At 35.3% G+C, this 20865-nt stretch overlaps 2 pseudogenes; one reads left to right on the top strand and one right to left on the bottom strand.

The window, feature by feature from the left end:
- Positions 1-7952: 7952 nt before the first annotated feature.
- On the top strand, positions 7953-12373 carry LOC107710133 (soluble scavenger receptor cysteine-rich domain-containing protein SSC5D-like; annotated as a pseudogene).
- A 729-nt stretch (positions 12374-13102) lies between these two features.
- Positions 13103-20056, bottom strand: LOC107710091 (deleted in malignant brain tumors 1 protein-like; annotated as a pseudogene).
- Between the last annotated feature and the right edge of the window lie 809 nt (positions 20057-20865).

Genomic DNA, 20865 nt, shown 5'->3' on the forward strand with positions numbered 1-20865 from the left:
GTGTGTGTGTGTGTAAGAGAGAGAGAGAGAGAGAGAGAGAGTGTGTGCGTGTAAGAGAGGGAGAGAAAGAGATGGGGGATGGGACAGGCAAATGATTCATTGTTATGAAGATAAATAAATAATAATACTAACAACAATAATATCTGTTATAATAATAATAATAATAATTATTATTATTATTATTAGAGTTGTTGTAATAATAATAATAATAATAATAATAGTAACTGCATGCGCCTATTATCATGACAGTCTAAAATAACCTGTTATACTTCCACAAAATATATCACTTTAATTAAAAAAAAAAACTAATAAATAAATAAATAATAATAATAATAATAATAATTTTTAAAAATGCAATACAAAAAGCAACCTGCCAAACGTTTACTAGCCTTATTAGTCATCTATAAACTCACATAGACTGAATGCTGAAAAACATTGAATGAAAATTGTATGAAAATATTAAACAATATTAAATATTAAAAATACTAAATATGAAACAATAATATAATGCGGGTTTATTAAAACAGCAAATGCAGCAAATTACACTTTGTAATGCAACTTATTTATCTATTATAACTGCATGCGCCTATTATCATGACAGTCTAAAATAACCTGATATACTTCCACAAAATATATCACTTTAATTAAAAAAAAAAACTAATAAATAAATAAATAATAATAATAATAATAATTTTTAAAAATGCAATACAAAAAGCAACCTGCCAAACGTTTACTAGCCTTATTAGTCATCTATAAACTCACATAGACTGAATGCTGAAAAACATTGAATGAAAATTGTATGAAAATATTAAACAATATTAAATATTAAAAATACTAAATATGAAACAATAATATAATGCGGGTTTATTAAAACAGCAAATGCAGCAAATTACACTTTGTAATGCAACTTATTTATCTATTACAAGCACAAATGCTACCAATCAAAAATTTGAGAAAGTTTTCCTTATTTGAATTAATTACTAGTTATGAATTATGCATGATACTCAAATGTGACTGCAGTTAAATAAATAAAAAAATGTGACTATAAAAATGAATGAAAAAGATTAATCAAGAACATCAATCATTAATAATAAACCTCAAACTATTCATAGACACACAGAAACATCATGGGTGGCGCTAGAGAGGGGCTAGCAGGTGCTTCAGCACCCGCAAGAAAGACAAAAGCACCCCCATAGCACCCCCACAAATTTTTTCCTGGAATCAATTATATACGTGCTGTGGCCTATTGTATTTAATAAATAAGCTGATAATGAAAAAAGAAACAAAATAAAAATTAAAAAAAACATTTGACTCCTTATGCATGCATAACTCGTGCAATGCAATAACGTGATTTGCAACAGTCGCACTTTTCGTAATGTCATTATAGCATTTTATTTTTAAAATGGAGAGCTTCCTTGTTATTATATTGATTAATATAATAATATACTAAACCATCCTTTAATATATAGGCAGGCGTATTATAGCATATTCCGCACTCAAGCTCGCGCATAAAGTAGGGGGACCATATTTTAGTTTTCCAAAAAAAGGACAGTGGGTGTTGGGGGGTGGAGGCAGGGTTTCTCCTAACACAGTATACGTAGCAAGGCTTTTTTTTTGCTTGTTTTTAGAATAAATAAAAAGAAAACAAGTAGATATAATAGAAAAAGAATTATTGATTAATATAATAATATACTAAACCATCCTTTAATATATAGGCAGGCGTATTATAGCATATTCCGCACTCAAGCTCGCGCATAAAGTAGGGTGACCATATTTTAGTTTTCCAAAAAGAGGACAGTGGGTGTGGGGGGCTGTGGTGTGGTTGGTTGGTGGTTAAAGTAATGCCCAAAGTAACGCAATGACCATATCCCAAATATCAAAACTCAAAATATGTCATTTCCATACCTAAAATTTTTTTCACAAAACATAACATCTAGCACAGTTTTATCACAGAATGCAAAATGTTTCAATACACGCATTTCAGTCAAATGTAATTCATGCAACATTTCAAACGGGGAAAATCAACCCATGGTAACAGTTTAAAAGTAGCCCAATTCCATCAGAAAAAAAAACGTGTACTTGACAACCCTGCATCCAACACGAGCTGCAGGAGTCAGATTTTACTGATCACGGGTTGAGAGGAGAGATGACTGACAGATCATGCTGGAGGATTTGCACTTAGTACGTAGTGACTTAGTACTTGGTGGCAAAACCCTTGTTGGCAATCACAGAGGTCAGACGTTTCTTGTAGTTGGCCACCAGGTTTGCACACATCTCAGGAGGGATTTTGTCCCACTCCTCTTTGCAGATCCTCTCCAAGTCATTAAGGTTTCGAGGCTGACGTTTGGCAACTCGAACCTTCAGCTCCCTCCACAGATTTTCTATGGGATTAAGGTCTGGAGACTGGCTAGGCCACACCAGGACCTTAATGTGCTTCTTCTTGAGCCACTCCTTTGTTGCCTTGGCTATGTGTTTTGGGTCATTGTCATGCTGGAATACCCATCCACGACCCATTTTCAATGCCTTGGCTGAGGGAAGGAGGTTCTCACCCAAGACTTGACGGTGCATGGCCCCGCCCATCGTCCCTTTGATGCAGTGCAGTTGTCCTGTTCCTTTTAGCAGAAAAACACCCCCAAAGCATGATGTTTCCACCTCCATGTTTGACGGTGGGGATGGTGTTCTTGGGGTCATAGGCAGCATTCCTCCTCCTCCAAACATGGCGAGTTGAGTTGATGCCAAAGAGCTCAATTTTGGTCTCATCTGACCACAACACTTTCACCCAGTTCTCCTCTGAATCATTCAGATGTTCACTGGCAAACTTCAGACAGGCCTGTATATGTGCTTTCTTGAGCAGGGGGACCTTGCGGGCACTGCAGGATTTCAGTCCTTCTCGGCGTAGTGTGTTACCAATTGTTTTCTTGGTGACTATGGTCCCAGCTGCCTTGAGATCATTGACAAGATCCTCCCGTGTAGTTCTGAGCTGATTCCTCACCGTTCTCATGATCATTGAAACTCCACGAGGTGAGATCTTGCATTGAGCCCTAGACCGAGGGAGATAGACAGTTATTTTGTTTCTTCCATTTGCGAATAATCGCACCAACTGTTGTCTGTGGACAGGTGTCTTTTATACAGGTAAAAAAATGAGATTAGGAGCTTAAGAGAGTGCTCCAAATCTCAGCTCGTTACCTGTATAAAAGACACATGGGAGACAGAAATCTTGCTGATTGATAGGGGATCAAATACTTATTTCACTCATTAAAATGCAAATCAATTTATAAAATTTTTGAAATTCATTTTTCTGGATTTTTTTGTTGTTGTTCTGTCTCTCACTGTTAAAATAAACCTACCATTAAAATTATAGACTGATAATTTATTTGTCAGTGGGCAAACGTACAAAATCAGCAGCAAAATCACTGTATAAGTAATTAGCAAGATTTTAATGTATACGATGTTTAATTGGGAGCCAGTGCAGTGATGACAGAACTGGGCTAATATGGTCATACTTCCTGGTTCTTGAAACTCTAGCTGCTGCATTTTGGACCAGCTGGAGTTTGTTTATTAAGCGCACAGAGCAACCACCCAATAAAGCATTACAATAATCTAACCTTGAGGTCATGAACGCATGAATTAGTGTTTCTGGATTTTACATTGAGAGCATAGGTCATAATTTAGATATATTTTTAAAATGGAAAAATGCAGTTTTACAAATGCTAGAAACATGACTTTCAAAGGAAAGGTTGCTATCAAATAGCACACCTAGATTCCTAACTGATGACGCAAAGAGCTGAGTATCATTAGCATAACAGCGAAAGCTAACACCATGTTTCCTGATGATAACTCCCAGGGGTAGCATGTAAAGCATGAAAAGCAACAGTCCTAGTACTGAGCCTTGTGGTACTCCATACTGCACTTGTGAACGATATTCTTCATTCACTGCTACGAATTGATGACGTTCAGATAAGTATGATTTGAACCACGTCAATGCAATTCCATTAATGGCAACATAATTTTCTAGTCTATTCAAAAGAATGTTGTTGTCGATAATGTCGAATGCAGCGCTAAGATCCAGTAGCACTATTAGAGAGATACAAACACGATCAGATGACAAGAGCAGGAAATTTGTTACTCTGATGAGAGCAGTCACAGATGCTATGATACGGTCTAAATCCTGACTGGAAATCCTCACAGATACCATTTTTCTCTAAGAAAGAACATAGTTGTGAGGAGACTACCTTTTCTGGTATCTTTGACAGAAAAGGGAGATTTGAGATCGGTTTGTAATGAACTAATTCTCTAGGATCATGTTGTGATTTTTTTTTTAATGAGAGGCTTAGAAACAAGGTTTTTAGGACATATCCTAATGACAATGATGAATTAATCATATTCAAAAGAGGATCTATGACTTCTGGAATCACCTATTTTAGTGGCTTAGATGGTATAGGATCTAGCATAAAAAGCATGAAAGAAATAGAATGTTTAATCTTCAATAGTACTTAATAATATAATAATAATCATCATAATAATGTATCACAAAAATGCAATGTTTAGTTAAATCTATTTTTGAATTTCATATAATAGGCAGTAAGTGTTTAAAATGACTCAAAAACATCACAAGAATGGACTGTCTGGGCAGAGACAAGCAATGTTATTAACTAGATTAAAAAGACAAATTTGACTTGCTGACTTGACAAGTTGACTTCAGAATATCTAGCCAAATTGTTTGAAGATTTTAAGTTTGAAGCAGTTTTCAAAACTTGAAATTTGAAGCAATTTTAAATTTGAAATAAATAACATTTGAAACATAGCACCTGTATTCTCAAGTCAACAAAAATACATCATGCAAATGTGTATAAGAAAACATTTATGATATATATGTAACACTTATGATATATGCTAATGTTTTTAAGGTAATACCTGGCTAGATGGTTGTCTAAAAGATTGCGGTAGTCTTTAAACAGTGGACGTGTGACAGTAATATATGTTTTCCTCTTGTTCATCCTTGACCACAGCCACCATACAGCCTGAACGTCATCCAAACTGATTCATATCAATGTGAATTTACTCATAGGTATTAAACTGGAATTTTTCATACCTGAAATGTGAAGGAACTGTTTTTATTGCATCTCATACGTATAAGTTTAACTTTGAAATGTAATAAAAACAGTTTCTTCACATTTTGGTTGAAACTTCACATGAAACTGACCCACTCAAAGTAATGCCATCAATATATTTTGATATTTGAATAGTGACAGATCTCCTCTTCACAGCTATATGAGCATATGGTATATGAAAGCATTCCCATAATTAATTTGAGTGGATTTGCTTTGAAATCGAATCACATCATGAAAACATACATTGAATGTTGTTGAAACTTCCAATGGTGCATCCAACAATGTACTGTTGATGAAAAATTAATTCCTGGTTTCATGGCTATCAATTTAAGCAAGCACTTCCTGAGCATTTAATAGATTTACATTCTGAAAGATGGACTGCTTGATAGTAAGAGTTTATTTCTGATGTTGATCACTGTCTTGTAAGGAAATCGGAGGGGAGGAGCCAAGACCTCAACTGATTCTACAACTAAATGAAATCACCTTGAAACCTCCTTAACTTGACCTCACGCCATCACAGAGACAAAGACACTTCTGAGGGGACTGGCATAATAACAGGGTAAAGAAATCTAATAATTTGAATCATTTTTGTTAGTTTGCAAATATATTTTATTAGATACTAACAATATTTGTAATTAATTCTGGTGTAGTTGATTTATTGCTAATCAAAACTCTTGCATGTAGTTGATTTATTGCTAATTCTAAAACCTATTCAACAGTATAATGGGGAGATTTCCTAAGTTGTAATCTATTTTAGCACATTACATACTTATGCTAAATGCATACGAAAACATTCATTATATCAATATGCTAATGTTTTAGGGCAATACCTGGCTAGATGGTTGTCTGTGACTACTTCTTATAGGATTGAGGTAGTCTATTTAAACAGTGGACGTGTGACAGTTATGCAGACTGTTTTCCTCTTGTTCATCCTTGACCACAGCCACTATACAGCCTGAACATCATCCAAACTGATTCATATCAATGTGAATTTACACACAGGTGTGCATTTTTATCTACCAAGTAAATAGCACTGACATTCACATTTGATAAACAAAACATCTTGGAATTCAAACATGTTTTTGCTGGATTCTACTGTGCTGCACATAATCAAATTACTATTTCAACCTGAACAATATGCAAACTTCCCATTCTAATTCTCTTCAGGGAAATTCTCCAGAATGTAATTTGTTTGCAGGGACATAAAATGAGCTTATACTGACAACAAGCTTATCTCCACCTTATCAATGTTTGATCATAAATATCTGAGCTTTTTGACTTGCTGTATGAATGTGGTGTTAAACAAAACATACAGTATATAGAGAATTTTTCATACCCGAAATGTGAAGGAACTGTTTTTATTGCATCTGATAGGTATAAGTTAAAGGTATGGAAAATTCCAGTTCAATTATTTGTCTCGTGCATAAGAACCTCGCTGGCGTGATGTGTTGGCCACTGTGTCCATGTAAACACAAACAAATCTAGAGTTCTAGCATTTATGAATGTTGACATTTTGTTTCCATGTAATTTGCATGTTTTTGCAAATTTGTAAAGGGAGTTTCATGAAACTGACCCACTCAAATATTCAAGTGATGCCATAAATATTTAATATTTGAAAACTGACAGATCTCCTCTTCACAGCTATATGATTATGTAGTATATGAGAGCATTCACTTCATAAAAATATACATTGATTGTTGTTCAAACATCCAATGGTGCAACCAACAATGTACTGCAGATGAGAAATTCATTCCTGGTTTCAATTTAACCAAGCTTTTTATAGGTTTACATTCTGAAAGATGGACTGCTTGATAGTAAGAGTTTATTTCTGATGTTGATCACTGTCTTGTAAGGAAATCGGAGGGGAGGAGCCAAGACCTCAACTGATTCTACAACTAAATGAAATCACCTTGAAACCTCCTTAACTTGATCTCACGCCGTCACAGAGACAAAGACACTTCTGAAGGGACTGGCATATTAACAGGGTAAAGAAATCTAATAATGAATCATTTTCTTTCGTTTACAGATTTTATTAAATACTGCGTTTTATTCGATTCTGACAACATTTATGATTATTTCTGGTGTAGTTGATTTTGTTTGCTTATCAAAAATTATGTATTTTCCCCTTTAATTATAAAAAATTAATGTGCCGATATTTTGTCAGAAATGTGCGAAACCTACTTTTAAACAATAAAAACACTGAAGTTGCATAATTTTCTGATTTTTAACTTAAGAGAGTCAAAGTAATAATTTTGTATTTCTTTCAGGGCACAATGTTTAATTCTTTGTGGCTCATTCTCATATTGGGTATGAAGAAGATTTTAAATGATTGTAGTATGTTATTGAAGTTTAAGAAGTATGTTGTGGATGCCCATAACGTGTTTTATAATTCATACAGATTTCGGAAATGGAACTCCAGTCGAATCTTTTCTGAGGCTGACGAATGGTATCAATTTTTGTTCTGGGCGAGTGGAGGTTCTTCATGATGGTCAGTGGGGAACAGTGTGTGATGATGGCTGGGATCAATCACATGCTGCACTGGTGTGTAGAGAGATTGGTTGTGGGAATGTGATCGAGGCAATGAGTGAAGCTTATTTTGGAGAAGGTTCAGGAGAAATATGGATGGATGAGATCAACTGCACTGGCACGGAGTCTTCACTGATGAACTGTAGGACACCTGGATGGGGAATACATGACTGTGAGCATTCAGAAGACGCTGGAGTCATCTGTGAAGGTGGATGAAAGCTATGTAAATATTTGATGTTGATCACTGTCTTGTAAGGAAATCGGAGGGGAGGAGCCAAGACCTCAACTGATTCTACAACTAAATGAAATCACCTTGAAACCTCCTTAACTTGATCTCACGCCGTCACAGAGACAAAGACACTTCTGAAGGGACTGGCATATTAACAGGGTAAAGAAATCTAATAATGAATCATTTTCTTTCGTTTACAGATTTTATTAAATACTGCGTTTTATTCGATTCTGACAACATTTATGATTATTTCTGGTGTAGTTGATTTTGTTTGCTTATCAAAAATTATGTATTTTCCCCTTTAATTATAAAAAATTAATGTGCCGATATTTTGTCAGAAATGTGCGAAACCTACTTTTAAACAATAAAAACACTGAAGTTGCATAATTTTCTGATTTTTAACTTAAGAGAGTCAAAGTAATAATTTTGTATTTCTTTCAGGGCACAATGTTTAATTCTTTGTGGCTCATTCTCATATTGGGTATGAAGAAGATTTTAAATGATTGTAGTATGTTATTGAAGTTTAAGAAGTATGTTGTGGATGCCCATAACGTGTTTTATAATTCATACAGATTTCGGAAATGGAACTCCAGTCGAATCTTTTCTGAGGCTGACGAATGGTATCAATTTTTGTTCTGGGCGAGTGGAGGTTCTTCATGATGGTCAGTGGGGAACAGTGTGTGATGATGGCTGGGATCAATCACATGCTGCACTGGTGTGTAGAGAGATTGGTTGTGGGAATGTGATCGAGGCAATGAGTGAAGCTTATTTTGGAGAAGGTTCAGGAGAAATATGGATGGATGAGATCAACTGCACTGGCACGGAGTCTTCACTGATGAACTGTAGGACACCTGGATGGGGAATACATGACTGTGAGCATTCAGAAGACGCTGGAGTCATCTGTGAAGGTGGATGAAAGCTATGTAAATATTGCATATACTGAATAGAACCAAACTTTTCTAATCTCTTACTCTGTTTTAAGTGTTATCCTTTATTAGGTTGATAATGGCACTAACTCTTGTTCGGGACGAGTGGAGGTTCTTCATGACGGTCAGTGGGGAACAGTGTGTGATGATGGCTGGGATCGAACAGATGCTGCAGTGGTGTGTAAAGAACTGAATTGTGGGAATGTGATTGAGGCAAAGAATGCTGCTTATTTTGGACCAGGTGTAGGACCAGTATGGATGGGTGATGTACAATGTACTGGGACTGAGGCTTCACTTGTGAACTGTGCATCAACAAAATGGGGAATACAGAGCTGCAAACATTTTAAAGACGCTGGAGTCACCTGTAACAGTGAGTATATAAATATCTTGGATGCATTTTGCATGTTGCTTTGAAACTAGAGTTCAGCGAGAAATTCTGTTATTACTCATTATTTACCCACGCCATTCCAAACCATATGCTGTTGTTTTTTTATGTAAAACATAAAAGAATAATTTCCAACAGCAGTTTAAGATCAGAGTAGGACCAGATATTTGGTAGCCACTTTTATCCAAAGCAACTTACACTGCATTGATAACACATAATGATAAGGTTGCATTAACATTAAGTGCATTAGTAACTAACAATGAAAAATATTTCTAAACCATCTATTCATCTTAGTTAATATTCATTCCAACATTTACTAAAACATTATTAAAATCAAAAGTCGTATCTGTTAATATTATTTAATGGTCCTCAGTTGACATGAACAGTTCACTCTTAAAATTAAAGGTTCTTTATTGGCATTGATGGTTTCTTGAAGAACCTTTAACATCTATAGAACCTTTCCATTCCACTAAAGATTCTTTATAGCAGAAGAAGGTTCTTTAGATTATTAAAATGTTCTTTACACTGAGAAGAAAAGGGTTCTTTCAAGAAATGTTCACTGAAAAGTTCTCCGGAGAACCAAAAATCTTTTTTCTATGGGATCAAAACCTCCTTTTGGAACATTTATTTTTTAAGAGTTTTGTATTTTTAATTAAAGATGAATAAATACTATAAAAATATATTGCTCATAACTAACGTTAATTCATGGGATCTTATTATAAAGTGTTACCATTGCATTCAAGATGTAGTTCAACTAGCAGAATTTTCATTTTTGGTGAACTATTCTTTTAAGTCAGTAAACTTTGATTTACTCAAAACTCAAATTTACATGTACAAAAATTCAAAATTGATAATGCTGGAATAATAGATAACTTAAGCACAGTTCTTCATTCAAAAATTGACACATTAGATTCTGTAAAAAGTACAGACATCACACAAACAGTATTATTGCTTTTATTATGCAGCTTTTATTATGTGTATACAGGTGCATCTCAATAAATAAGAATGTCGTGGAAAAGTTCATTTATTTCAGTAATTCAACTCAAATTGTGAATAAAATAGCTGTATGCTAAACAGAACTCAGCGATTCTTAGAAAATCAATTGCATTTTCAAGATTTTGTCTGCTCTCTGTTTTAAACATCTGATGGGCACAGATGGGTCTTGAAGAGTGCAAATGTTAACATGTAAAACTCTTTCAACAGATGTGAAGCTGGTCGATGGTTCCAGTGAGTGTGATGGCAGAGTTCAGATTCGGTATAATGAGCAGTGGGGCGCAGTGTGTCACTCGGGCTGGGATCTAGCAGATGCTACAGTGTTGTGTCAAGAGCTTTACTGTGGAGACATTGCAGAGCCGAAAGCGTATGTGCAACCTTCAGGACAAATATAGATGGATCAGCTGGCCTGTACAGGAAAGGAGTTGACAGTGCGGGACTGTCCTTTTACTGGATGGGGTGTGAGCAGTTGTTTTGATGGGCTTCATGCGGCAGTTTTTTGCAAAAGTAAGATCAACTTACATATGTGCCTCTCAAATGATGTATAGCTTAACCCTCCTGTTGTGTTGGGGTCAGATTGACCCACACTTGATTTTCAAACTGCTTAAATACTGGTTAAACTATTTATTTCTTCTTAAAATTTGGTGAATATTTCTCATTTAGGGTCATGAATGTGCATGCAAAGGTTCAACACATAGATGGAAATTTTGGAAACCTTTGTGTAGGGGTCATACAGACTCCCCCATTGACCCTCAATGGTTTCCATGCATTTTGACAAAAATCAACACTCTGGAAAACACTAAAGGGTTAAAAAAAAACATAAATCCTTTATTTTAACTTGTCAGACATTAAAATATGAAATACATGAGAACTTATGAAATGTCTTCTGAATCATCCAAGGAAAATTCACTGTTTCTTCATCTGTTTGAGTTTTGGTTGTTAGTTTTTTAGATCTCAATTATTAGAGTGTTGCAGCATTGAAGAGAAGTGTGAGAAACTATTTTATCCTCACAAGGTTTTAGAAATAGACGTTACAAAAAGGCAGGGGAAGTACAAATAGCAACTACTTACACCAAGTACTAATTATGTTAAATGCTATTTATACTTTGCACCTCAGATAATTCTGAACATATAGATACGTGGGACAAATTGACCTTTAACACAATAAAAACAGATGGGAATTATTCGATTTCTTACATATTTTATATTTTTTCTCAGATCGGCCACAATAGATGTTTTCTGTTTTTACATGAATCTGTAGCATTTTCCATAGTTGGCAGATTGCCTGAAAACCAATGTCAATTTGACCCCTAACACAGAAGTTGTACCCGGTTTTTAAACACAAGAGGAAGGTTTAGAATTATGTCATTCCCATCCCAGTTTTCCTGACAAATGCAATGACTAGATGCCATTATGACAAATCATTCTTCCTTGTCAATGTTTCACTTCACAGAAACTGTGAGAAAAGTTGTGGTGAGGATTGTGGTGAAGGCCAAGATTGGCATCAATGTCAATGATCCAGATATCAAAAATAAGCTTCTGGATATGGTAAGGTTCGTGTTAACTTTTATCAAACAAACTTTGCAATAAAAATAGATAATAGATAGATAGATAAATAAATAAATAAATAAAAAGATTTAAACCTTTTGATAAAGTGAAAGGACAAAAAGTGTGCTCAATGTGTGTATTCACTCTAGCTTGAGTGTTTTCTTACTACAATTTCCCTGATTTTCACAGATGAGGCATGTGGTTGAAAGTAAAGGGAATTATAGTGTGAACTGGAGAATACAGCCTGATGAGCAGGTATTTCGCCAGCAGAGAACAGCCACAGGTTTGTAAACTGGGAGGTGTTGGGTGTCTCTTATATAGGGCTGCACGATTAATCGCATGCGATATTTAACGCGCATCTTATCAGTAAAGCCGGTTCTGTAATCAGCTACATGTAAAATATATGTAAATATTTATGCATTGTTGATTTTAATTATAAACCTGTTATATTCACAGGCAGGGCTGAGGCATGCCTTGTGAACTAGGCAGCCGCACAGTCAGGGTGCCAAGGAGGAGTGAGTTTTATTTATTTTATTTTGGACATTCGTTTGGACTTATACTACACTAATATCACCAAGTTATGACCTAATTCGTTATTCTAAATCTAAACCGCCACGCCCCGCCCCCACCATAGAGCGGCATCAGTCTACATGCAAAACACCCTGAAGTACATCTAAAAATGCCTTCAAAATCTGAACATGAATACAAAAGATGACCATTTTTGCAACAGGCGCTTCTGAAAGGTGGGCTAATGTTGAGTGTGAAAGCAGGAAGAAGTCATGTGGCTCACCTTAGTGCGTGCATAAGATTTACTGTATATGGCTAATGACATATATTAATGTTTATAATATTTATAATCGCTACTAAGAGCTGTGCACGTGCAAGCGGCAGGATTTCGGGTGTACAAGCACCTCTTGCACACTGTTAAATCCTAATTATAACTAATGCTAATCTTTCTGTTGCTTCACTCTACAATACTGAAAACTGTATAAATGGAAAATATATATAATGTCCTGGAGCAAAGTCAGGAAAAAGAACAAAGTGGAATAACTTTTTTTTTTTATTCATTAATTTATTTATTTACAAGAATTTTCAAAACATTTGATTAATCTGCTTTACTCTGGAAACCTTTGTTTATGTAAAGAAATGTAACACCATATAAATGAATACACAGTTAAGCAAATTATGTGACTTATTTTAGGAGGCTGGTGTATAAATATATGAAATATATTCAATCAGAAAGCAAATAAACATTTAACATGTAAAGAAAATCAGTTTTACATTTTTATTTTCCTTTCAGATAGAAACTCAGAATTGCATTTATCAGATCGCAAAGGTGTTTTAGAGTGAAGCGCAGCACTGTGTTAAATTACGCGCGAGCAGCTCATGATTCAGAGTTTATACCTAGTAATTCAGACTTTTTTCTTCAGAATTTTGTGAAAGAAAATCTGAAATGTGAGATACAAACTGTAAGAATTGTGAAAAAACAAACAAGCTTCCATAGAGGACTGATGTACTGTATGGGTTTGGACATGGACGCACCTCTGCAGATGATTCCTGCATCATATGCATGAATGCATTGATGGTTTCCCCACCCACCAAACTGGCATTTCCTCAGGTTTGACTCATCACCTTTGCATCTGAGTGAATCCATCCATATTGGTTCATCACCAGGCCCAAAATATGCACTTGCCAAGGGCTGTGCGTTCCCACCACAGCCCAGCTCTCTACAGGGCACTAAACCATCTGCGATATCCCAGCTGTTGTGGCACACTGTTCCCCACCGGCCGTCATGATACACCTGCACTGTGCCCTGACAGTGGTTATTCGTATTCACCAACCGTACCTCTAGAAAGAAGTCCGAAGAGTTCCTGATCCATCTCTATGCATACATTAATAATAGACAATGATAATTCAATGTATTCGTAACAGAATTTAATTATTGATTGTAATTGTAATAATACACAGTAGGGCTGCATGAATCATCGAAATAAAACCGAAATTGCGATCTGACTTGCTGTGATTATCAAATCACAAAGTCAGCAATTGAAATAGATCAAATATGTGCTAGTGTTTCAAAATGAAGCACAACACTGTTAATTTATGCACAAGCAGCTCATAATTCAGTGTTTTCAAATGTATTATTATTATTATCTTTACAGTGAAATATTACAATTAGTGTTATTTTAGTATCACTGAGGTATTTTTATAGTTAATAATAATAATAATTATGCACAATTTGTTTTTATTTTTATATTTTGTTTTCATTTTAATGCAAGTTAAATTGTTTGTGGTTTTGTTGCATGTCTTTGTTATTTTTGTTAGTTTTTGCTTTTTTAGTGTCTGCATAGTTTTTATGATTTTATTTCAGTTTTAATATTAGTTATTTTATGTAAACTGAAATTAAACTTAATGAAAATGAGAAATGTTGCTTTGGCAACTACCTGTAATAAAGTAAGTTTACGTTTTTTTTCTATTTTATTTTATTTCGGTTCAAGTTCATTTCAAGTAAAAGTTTTTTTGGTCATAGTTTTAGTTAACTATAATAACCCTGATTACACTAGTAATATTTATTATTTTTGTCTTATTATTATTATTATTATTACTATAGTCATATTGATATATAATCACAAAATTATTGGCCAAATTGTGCAGCCATACATTTTTTTTAAAATAAATCACAATTTTTATTAGTAAAGTCACAATTTAATTTCCCCTCAAATTGTGCAGCCCTAACTCCCAATGTATTTTGTGGACTTTTATTTATTTTTTAATGACATTTTTCTTGTTATGGACTTTTTACTAAGGAGGTCTGTAGAAGTTGTTATGCATTGCACCAAATCCAGTTGCAATGTTGTTGCAATATTGAATAATTGTCAAAGTAAAATTAATACAGCCCTAATTAAAATGATAAAGTTGTCAAACATGGATTATATATTTTGAAAATATATACATGTAAGAAAATGCTGTCAGGAAGTTCACCTCGGCAGACAACGCCTGCATCATTTGCATGCTCACAGTCATGAACTCCCCATCCGTTTGACCTGCAGTTCTTCAATGTTGACTCCATGCCTGTACATTTCACATCATCCTTCCATATTGGTCCAATACCGCTTCCATAAGCACCTTTGTTTACCTCTACCGGACTTCCACAGCCCAGCTCTCAACAGACAGTGTCAGTCATATCCCAGCTGTCGCCACAAACAGTTCCCCACTGGTTGTTTCTAAGAACCTCCACCCTTCCAGAACAAATGCTGTCTCCATCTACCAATCTCACTTCTGAGAGACAAAGTAAGTGACAACACATCTCAGAGGGCATTCATGTAAGAATATATAGTTCATATATATACAGTTCATATATACAATTTGATGGCCAAAGCACCTTACACACATTTAATTGTTAATTGTTGTTATTATGCATGAATTGATTTATGTTAGATTTTTTTTATATATATATATTATTATGACTAAATTTTATTAAGGCAAATTCCCATTGTAAAACACTATAGGGTCATGTTGTCACAGAAAATGTAAATAAACTGTACTTTTTTTTCTGGACAATTGACCCTTTTCGCAGACTGTGATGATGTGTTTCACAGTTATTGACATTGTAAATCTATTCATTTTTTATAATTGTATTATTTAAAAAAAAGTAATGCACATATATGACAGTACACTTAAATGATTAAATTACAGAAAATTAGTTAACGCTACTGTGTGAGTGTTTCTAATGCAATAGCTGAGGGAATGACAGCTAATTTGACATCATTCTTTCCTTTGATCAATGTAATAAATCTTTCTATATTTCTTTTTTTTCACGTTTGGTAAGTCGTAGAAGTGCTACTGTGTGCCCCTCCCCCCTTTTTTTCTATTGGAGTAAATGAATAAATAATACAATTTGAAAATGGTCCATATTGGTGGAAACATCCAAAAGCTTGTTTGTATTAAAGACTTTAAGGTTTGCGGTAAAAAGTGTGACAACTTGCTCCGAAATATGCAGTTTTGAACATGCTCCTAATCTTTTCTTGCAACAAAACTAGGTGTTTGCAAACATGTGCAACATATTTGTATATATAAGTACATTTGTTCATTTCAAACCTCTTTTTGTTTGAATTTACCTCCGCAGATGACTCCAGCATCCTGTGAATGTGTACAGAGGCTGTTTACAGACGTAGAGTGACTGCACTCCTCCAGTGAGGACTCACTGCCGGTACACAGAACATTATCCATCACTATGTTCCCTGTACCGTTCCCAAAATAAGCCGAGGCGTATGCCTCTTTAAGAGGACCACAGCCGAGTTCTCGGCACAACACAATACCGTCCAGTAGATCCCAATTGTAGTGACATATTGTTCCCCAATCTTCAGTATAACGAACCTGCACTGTGCCATAACAAACGCTTTGGCTGTTTACCAGTTTCACCTCTGAAAGAAGAAAAATTCCGATGAAATCACATTGCATTTGACGTGTGGTCTTGGCGTAATCATCGTAGTTCTTTGTTTGTCGCTCACACTTATACCTCTGCAGACCACTCCTGCGTCATCGTTGTGCGAACTCTTTTTCTCATAGCCTGAAATACATATTTTCAGGGAGATTTCAGTTCCCATGCATGTGGTATCATACATCCATGCCGTACCTGAACCCTTCCCAAAAGCAGATCCACCATTGTGCACTTCCACAACCCATCTGTTTGCAGATCACATCTCCACCCAACACATTCCAGCCATTGTCCAAAACAGTTCCCCACTGTTGTTTAGTCCATCTGCAAGCCTAAACTCTGAAGAAGAGAAAGGAGGATGTTTGTGAAAATGTTCCATTAACACATGCTTGCAGTAACTTCTGGAATTTCAAATCCAAAAATTAATTCAGATTGAGCTTAACTGGATCAGTTGAGCTCAATCCTAGTGTCACCCTAGCGCCATTTTGGAGAGTATCCACTGATCGCAAACAGTGTATGTTGTTCTGTGTGTACGCTGTTTGCGTTCAGTGGATACTCTCCAAAATGGCGCTAGGGTGACGCGGTGAGACACAGAGGAGATGCATAAAGTAAACACTACGTCATTACGGGCATTATACGGAGGTAATATGAAAGGAAAATGCCATCAAAACTTTCCTGGCTGAAATGTGAGTTTACAGGTATGATTTAAACACCATAAATCACACAAAATATTAATTATTCATCATCAGTAGATCAAAACAACAAGGCATGTTGGCATAAATGTGGGTTATTTGGTGATTGCTAACTGCGTTTTTATTTTAAAACATGACGTGCTCACGTTTAATTAGTTCAATCACAGCCGTATAAAGTTTAATGATCACATTTAAGCAATAGGACAATTCCTATTTTTCCATCCTAAGATTTAAAATTGAGACTTTGAAGCAGCACTATTTATGGAACACAGATGGCACACAGATTACATCCAAGCAAGTTACTGAACTCTCACTGTATGCCGTTACAGAACGTTGTCCGGTCCAGTTCCTTTCACACAGCAGTGTTCTGTTTCTTGTTAATCTGCGTGTTGACATAAAGATACTCATGTGCTGCGGTTATTTACTAGCGAATGTATTGTACATTCCGCTTACAGTATATCGATGGAACACGTGGAACATACCAACTATACTAACTGTGTGGGGGGAACCTAAACTAAGCCATTCACTATTATAGGCTACTACAACCAGGGCATCGCTAAAAAAAATGAGTGTGTGAGTTTGTTTACAGAACGTTGTTGTCACTGCTGCAAACTCCCATATAAATAATTATTCAAGAAATATAATTTCCCTGCAGCCAGTGGGGCCCCTTCCTAGTGTAGGCCGCTGGGCTTCAGTCCCTTGAAGCCCGTGCATTAATGCGCCCCTGCTGGTAATAAATAATTGATAATAAATAATCAAGTAATATCGGGCTTGTTTTTGAAGCTGCAGTTGCTTATTTGTCTTGCAAGAGTTGGCAACAGTGATTACTGATTGTAGCGTTGTTTTTCTGAAAAACAAGTATGTGAACTTAACATGCATCTAAATGTCTGCAAACAAATGGTATTTTTATGTTTTAGCGCAGTCAAAAAATTACATAGCCTACAACACCTTTAAATTACTGTTTGGTTTGAAAATGTATAAACAGAACTTTCAGAATTTAATATTGGATTGGATTCATTCGGATTAAAAGAAATTAGTGCGTGTAAAACGATAAAACGAGTTCGATAAATGTTCGATATAGTGTTTAGTACGGTGGCCGAGAAGTGCTAAACAAATCACAATTCTGAAATCAAAATAACAAATTACAAACGCAAATGCAAGTCTAAAAAACAAAATAAAAATTCAGAAAGCACAACAACAATTCAGAAAACATTATAACAAGTCAGAAAACACAATGGCAAATTCGAAAACAAAATAACAAGTCAGAAAACACAACGACAAATCAGACAAACCGGAAAAGGTAGGTATAGTTTGAGACAACGCCATTGGTTTGGGATTACTCACCGCTGACTGGACGAGACATCTGTCAATCAACGTATACAGGGAAGAACCAGCCGAAGAACAGCAGAGTCGTGTGATTTGTTTAGCACTTCTCGGCCACCGTAGTTTAGGCACCAAAAGCGGAACGAAACCGCACTACTCATTTGAAGTGCAAAACGCTTGAATTCAGCGAATAACACAAATGACTCGGTGATTTAAACTAGTTTAAAGCCAGATGAAACCGCTGACAAACAGGAGAAACACTGAGCACAACGATACAGTCAGAAGGCATTGAATCTACTAATTGCCATCATTTACTATGGTTTCACCATATAAAACCACAATTAGTGGTCTGAACAACTTTCACTTAGGAGCAAAAATCTGCCTTTAAACTTGAAAGAAATCAAGATTTGAAATGTATCGAGATTTATCTATATTGACTGATATGAAAAATTTTATCTGATCTTTTTTTTTTTTGCCCATATCACCCAGCCCTATAGTGTAAACATTCCCAGTGTATTTCTTTGGTTTAATTTGGGGTTCAAGTGATCATAATTACCTGAGCAAGTGACTCCAGCATCATCAGCATGTGTGCAAGTGGTCACTCCCCAACCGCTAAACACACAATCTTTCAACAAACTCTCACGACCAGTGCAACTGACGCCATCCATCCATACTGGACCTGTTCCCTGCCCAAAATAAGCATAGTAGTATGAAGCTATTGGATTTCCACAGCCACGTTCTTTACACACCACCAATGAGTCCAGGAGATCCCAGGTGGTGTTGCAGACTGTTCCCCACTGTCCCCTGAACACATGCGACTGCCGCCTTGTAACCTAAGGGTGGCTAAATGAAAAGTCCCATAAGTTCTTTCACTTAAAAATAAACATTCTTTTTCACTCTTAAAAATAAAAGTTCTTTATTGAAATCTATAGTTCCATGAAGAACCTTTAACATCCATGGAACCTTTCCATCGCACAAAAGGTTCTTTATAGTGGAAAGTTCTTTAAATTTTTAAACATTTTCTCCACATTATGAAAAGTTGATATTTTAAGAACTGTTGACTAAAAGGTTCTTTGTGGAACCCAAAATGACTCTTCTACAGAGCCTCCCTTTTGGAACCTTTATTTTTAAGAGTGTTGGAATAATGTATGATTTTGATAATAATATGAATGTAACCTACAGTCACAGATGACTCCACCATCTTTCGTGTGGTCACACACGTCGGCGTGGTTCCCCCAAATGCAGTCGAGCACCGAGCTCTCATTACCGAAACAGTTTAGGTCATCCGTCAGCAGCGATCCCGAACCCTCCCCAAAGAAAGCACTAGGCTGTATGGATATGAGAGGACCGCAGCCTGCCTCATAGCAGACCAAGTTGCCTTCGACATCATCCAGCCCTTCATCACAAATGGTGCCCCGGTCGCTGTCCTTGTAAATTTCGACCCTTCCGGAACAAGCATTATTACCATCCACCAACCTCACCGGAACGTCACTTATCACATTGGTTTTACTGACGGCAGCATTTACTACACTGTCTGTTTGAAAAACACAAAGGTTGAGGGGAGTCACATGCACCATTTGTTTTAATGATTAAATAGTGGGGTTTGTGGTCCAGTAAAACCCTATGTTGGGGTCCGGGTAAACCCGGATGCCCACAAGGATAGTAAAAGCTGACATTTTTGAACTTGTGGGAACTTTTTTTTTTTTTTGGTCGCCATGAGGTAAACGGCTTGTAAATCATACTAAATGACAAAATTGAATATTATTCTGTCAATTAGGGATTTAACGGGAATAAAAATATGTAGTTTGTACAGTATAAAAAAGTCATTATGTCTTTATATGTGTTTCTCACCTAGAAGCAGAATGAAGCTCAAAAAGTACAGCATAGTGACTGAAAAGAGACAAAAGTCATTAATAAACAGCAAAAACTGAAAAATAACTAAAAACAACTTCAAGACCTTGATAATTCAGCGACTACTAATGCTCAATGATAAATGAAATTATGATTGTGATTTAGAAATTGCTCGCATAAAAACAGCAAAATTGTATCTTGTTTTTACTATATATATATTCAGTATTGTGCAATTCTTTTGGATTGAATGAAAATGGGATCTTTATGGTCGATAATTCATTGATAATAGTCTATTTTTATTATACTGGATATAATTGGTTAAAAATATTGGTTAAAATTGGTTATAGTTTTTTTTTCAACAATTATGCAAGACCACTTCTGACAATACATCAAAACTAAATTAATTACAATTATTTTTAAAAAGCTCCTACAGCTATAGGCCTACAGTATGACTTCATACATTCAATATATTTCATTTGTATTTGTTTTAATTTTTGTATATATATAATGAACCCAACTGAAATATATTGAATATATACATATATATAATTATTTAATTTATTTTAAAATAATTATGATTTTGAGTCTCTTTTTAAGATGTTATGTAAGTTATGAGATAATAATTTAAATATTTCATAATTATTTAATTATTATCTCATAACTTGCATAACATCTTAAAAAGAGACTCAAAGTCATGATTATTTTTAAATTGTGTGTCATGGTGACACCATTCAACATGCTAAAAGTACAACAAAACCGAACATAATAAATCCATGATCAGTCATTACCTGACAAAAAAATCAAGACAGACAGAAAAAAAAAGCAATAAGGTGTTAAAACCTT

The sequence above is a fragment of the Sinocyclocheilus rhinocerous genome, unplaced genomic scaffold (assembly GCF_001515625.1).
Source record: "Sinocyclocheilus rhinocerous isolate Xijiao unplaced genomic scaffold, SAMN03320098_v1.1 scaffold1708, whole genome shotgun sequence".
Classification (NCBI taxonomy): Eukaryota; Metazoa; Chordata; class Actinopteri; order Cypriniformes; family Cyprinidae; genus Sinocyclocheilus; species Sinocyclocheilus rhinocerous.